Source organism: Dermochelys coriacea, chromosome 6, assembly GCF_009764565.3.
Source record: "Dermochelys coriacea isolate rDerCor1 chromosome 6, rDerCor1.pri.v4, whole genome shotgun sequence".
Taxonomy (NCBI): domain Eukaryota; kingdom Metazoa; phylum Chordata; order Testudines; family Dermochelyidae; genus Dermochelys; species Dermochelys coriacea.
In genome coordinates, this window is record NC_050073.1 from 9966535 (window position 1) to 9971491 (window position 4957).

At 41.1% G+C, this 4957-nt stretch overlaps 1 long non-coding RNA gene across 1 annotated transcript; it reads right to left on the reverse strand.

Moving 5' to 3' along the window:
* Nucleotides 1–647: 647 nt before the first annotated feature.
* LOC122460724 lies at nt 648–4693 on the reverse strand. Its single transcript, XR_006282193.1, has 3 exons — nt 4565–4693; nt 2841–2844; nt 648–669 (listed from the first exon to the last, which is right to left on the reverse strand). It is a non-coding gene; the product is annotated as an uncharacterized LOC122460724 (long non-coding RNA).
* Nucleotides 4694–4957: the final 264 nt, after the last annotated feature.

Consider the following 4957-nt stretch of genomic DNA (forward strand, 5'->3'; position numbering starts at 1 on the left):
AACGTTACATCTACAGTCATCCACTGGGGTTGGCTAATACTTGCATCCTCCCAAAATATTGTTTTGTAGGATGTAACACATACACATTGTCTGTTGTACAAAACATGTGCCACATTCTCTAGTTCATGCCATACACATGTTCTCAATGATGTGTCCTTGCTGCATGGTTCTGTGGTGACAGGTAGGGACAAGCACATCCATTTCTGAGGGCTCCTTTCAATACACCTTCAGATGTCCAATAATTTCTCCTCTTTCCTAGCCCACTGATCCATAACCTAGGGTAGCCAAAAGGATCCCATGGTCAATTTTGGGAGCAGGCTCACTTTACATATCTCTGTCTCCATAGATTGTTGTGGAACAATTTTAACAATAATTTCACATAACAAATCAGGCTTAACCATGCTGGAAACATATTGCATCCATTCATATTTGTAGGTGTCAAACAAGGACCTCTTCTGTTGTTTTAAAAGATGTGTTAATACCCAAACATTCCCAGATATTACCCAAAACATATTGTGTTCCAGTGATGCTAAACTAAGAATTTGCATCTCAGTACATCCTCTGGCCAAGGCAGTTTTATTCCCTAATTCTATTTCTTGTTCATACAGCAGCCAGGAGGTGGTGTTTAGCCACCGCCACATAGTCCATGTTGCTTTTAGGTTTCCCAGACTTTATAGATTCATAGATACTAAGGTCAGAAGGCACCATTCTGATCATCTAGTCCGACCTCCTGCACAGCGCAGGCCACAGAATCTCACCCACCCACTCCTATGAAAAACCTCACCCATGTCTGAGCTATTGAAGTCCTTAAATCATGGTTCAAAGACTTCAAGGAGCAGAGAAGCCTCCCTCAAGTCAACCATGCCCCATGCTACAGAGGAAGGCAAAAAACCTCCAGGGCCTCTCCAATCTGCCCTGGAGGAAAATTCCTTCCCGACCCCAAATATGGCAATGGGCAAGATTCACCAGCCAGATACCCAGGAAAGAATTTTCTATAGTAACTCAGATCCCATCCATCTAATATCCCATCTCAGGGGATTTGGCCTATTTACCCTGAATATTTAATCAATTACTTACCAAAATCCCATTATCCCATCATACCATCTCCTCCATAAACTTATCGAGTAGAATCTTAAAACCAGATAGATCTTTTGCCCCCACTGCTTCCCTTGGAAGGTTATTCCAAAACTTCACTCCTCTGATGGTTAAAAACCTTCGTCTGATTTCAAGTCTAAACTTCCTGGTGGCCAGTTTATACCCATTTGTTCTTGTGTCCACATTGGTGCTGAGCTTAAATAATTCCTTTCCCTCTCCTATATTTATCCCTCTGATATATTTATAGAGAGCAATCATATCTCCCCTCAACCTTCTTTTAGTTAGCCTAAACAAGCCAAGCTCCTTAAGTCTCCTTTCATAAGACAAGTTTTCCATTCCTCAGATCATCCTAGTAGCCCTTCTCTGTACCTGCTCCAGTTTGAATTCATCCTTTTTAAACATGGGAGACCAGAACTGCACACAGTATTCTAGGTGAGGTCTCACCAGTGCCTTGTATAATGGTACTAAAACCTCCTTATCCCTACTGGAAATGCCTCTCCTGATGCATCCCAAAACCGCATTAGCTTTTTTCACAGCCATATCACATTGGCAGCTCATAGTCATCCTATGATCAACCAATACTCCAAGGTCCTTCTCCTCTTCCGTTACTTCTAATTGATGCGTCCCCAACTTATAACTAAAATTCTTGTTATTAATCCCTAAATGCATGACCTTACACTTCTCACTATTAAATTTCATCCTATTACTATTACTCCAGTTTACAAGGTAATCCAGATCCTTCTGTATAATATCCCGATCCTTCTCCGAATTGGCAATACCTCCCAGCTTTGTATCATCTGCAAACTTTATTAGCACACTCCCACTTTTTGTGCCAAGGTCAGTAATAAAAAGATTAAATAAGATTGGTCCCAAAACCGATCCCTGAGGAACTCCACTGGTAACCTCCCTCCAACCTGACAGTTCATCTTTCAGTAGGACCCATTGCAGTCTCCCCTTTAACCAATTCCTTATCCACCTTTTGATGTTCATATTGATCCCCATCTTCTCCAATTTAACTAATAATTCCCCATGTGGCACGGTATCAAATGCCTTACTGAAATCTAGGTAAATTAGATCCACTGCATTTCCTTTATCTAAAAAATCTGTTACTTTTTCAAAAAAGGAGATTAGGTTGGTTTGGCACGATCTACCTTTTGTAAAACCATGTTGTATTTTGTCCCATTTACCATTGATTTCAATGTCCTTAACTAATTTCTCCTTCAAAATTTTCTCCAGGACCTTGCATACTACAGATGTCAAACTAACTGGCCTGTAGTTACCCGGATCACTTTTTTTTTCCTTTCTTAAAAATAGGAACTATATTAGCAATTCTCCAATCATTCGGTACTATTCCTGAGTTTACAGATTCATTAAAACTTCTTGCTAATGGGCTTGCAATTTCAGGTGCCAATTCCTTTAATATTCTTGGATGAAGATTATCTGGGCCCCCCGATTTAGTCCCATTAAGCTGTTTCAGTTTCGCTTCTACCTCTGATATGGTAATATCTACCTCTATATCCTCCTTCCCATTTGTCATGCTACCATTATCCCCAAGATCCTCTTTAGCCTTATTAAAGACTGAGGCAAAGTATTTGTTTAGATATTGGGCCATGCCTAGATTATCTTTAACCTCCGCTCCATCCTCAGTGTTAAGCGGCCCCACTTCTTCCTTCTTAGTTTTCTTCTTATTTATATGGCTATAGAACCTTTTACTATTGGTTTTAATTCCCTTTGCAAGGTCCAACTCTACTCGGCTTTTAGCCTGTCTCACTTTATCCCTACATGTTCTGACCTCAATTAGGTAGCTTTCCTTGCTGATCCCTCCCATCTTCCACTCCCTGTATGCTTTCTGCTTCTTCTTAATCACCTCTCTGAGATTCTTGCTCATCCAGCTTGGTCTACAACTCCTTCCTATGATTTTTTTCCCCCTTTCTTGGGATACAGGCTTCCGATAGCTTCTGCAGTTTTGATTTAAAGTAATCCCAGGCCTCCTCTACCTTTAGATCCATAAGTTCTTCAGTCCAATCCACTTCCCTAACTAATTTCCTTAATTTTTGAAAGTCAGCCCTTTTGAAATCAAAAACCCTAGTTGCAGATTTATTTTTGTTAATCCTTCCATTTAGTTTGAACTGAATTAGCTCATGATCACTTGAGCCAAGATTCCAGGTTTCAGAGTAGCAGCCGTGTTAGTCTGTATTCGCAAAAAGAAAAGGAGTACTTGTGGCACCTTAGAGACTAACAAATTTATTAGAGCATAAGCTTTCGTGAGCTACAGCTCACTTCATCGGATGCATTTGGTGGAAAAAACATTTCTTCTATGAGGTCCTCGCTACTCACCAAAATTAAATCTAAAATGGCATCCCCTCTAGTCGGTTCAGCAACTACTTGATGAAGGAATCCATCAGCTATCGCATCTAGGAAAATCTGAGCCCTATTATTATTACTAGCACTGGTCCTCCAGTCTATATCTGGGAAGTTAAAGTCTCCCATGATCATGCAGTTTCCATTAGTATTTACTTTATTAAAGACATTAAAAAGGGCTCTATCCATATCCAAATTAGATCCCGGAGGTCTATAGCACACCCCAAGCACTATCGTAGGAGAGGCTTTATTAGTTTTCTTCCACAATGTAATTTTTGCCCAGACGGACTATGTCTTATCCATTGCAGCGCTTCTTATTTCTTTACATTCTACCTCATCATTGATATACAATGCTACTCCACCACCTTTACCTTTGTTTCTGTCTTTCCTAAACAGCACATACCCTTCAATACCTGTAGTCCAGTCATGACTACTATTTCACCATGTTTCTGTTATCCCTATAATATCTGGTTTCACTTCCTGCACCAGTAGCTCTAGTTCCTCCATTTTGTTACCTAGGCTCCTCGCATTGGTGTACAAACATCTTAATTTTTGCTGTTTGGCCTCGCTCACATTTTGTACCCTATTAGGCACAGTCATTCTACAGCCAGTATAACCTATTAGACTAGTATCCACACCGCCCTCGCTCCTTATATACATTCTCCTACCCACGGCTGTATCCTTTCTTACTTCATCTTTTTCCCTCTCAATGCTAAAATCTGGCGTGGAGATTTTCTGGATCTCCCATCCATCTCCCCCCAATTCCTAGTTTAAAGTTCTCTTTATCAGTTGTGCCAGCCTCGATCCTAGAAGTCTATTTCCTTCCCTACTCAGATGAAGTCCATCCCGAGAGAACTGACCTCTGTCCGTGAATGCCTCCCAGTGGCCATACATCCCAAAGCCCTCCTTATAGCACCACTGCCTAAGCCATCTGTTGACAGTCATAATCTTGTCAGACCTTTGTTGCCCTTCTCTAGGAACAGGAAGGATCCCGCTAAAGATCACCTGAGCCTCAATTTCCTTAAGTGTCTTCCCCAGCCTAGCATAGTCTCCCTTAATACTTTCCAGCGAGAATCTAGCTGTATCATTTGTTCCCACATGAAGGAACTTTATACCAAGTTCACAGTAGTTTCTGACTGCTTGTGAATGAGACTATCTTGCAGTTGTGATAAGGAACTTAACTTATTGTTAATTACCTCCAGGTCTAGAGTATTCATAATTCCTGCTCCAAAACCAATCCCTCCCAATATAGTGTCTGTTACATAAGGATGTTTCCCTGTTAACAGATTGGCATTTCTTCACCTCTGTTGTGGGAACACGGTATATCTGTGAGCTAGTTAAGAATATTTATGAGCTAGGCAAGGCCGCGGTGAACCTTTAATGAGCTTTGAGAAAGAGTTACAGGCTGGAATGTGATCCAGGCAAACTGGCAACACCAGACTTTGTTGACAACAGATAGCGGACAGCTGTGTTCCAATCAAGAGGAAGGACGCACGTGCAT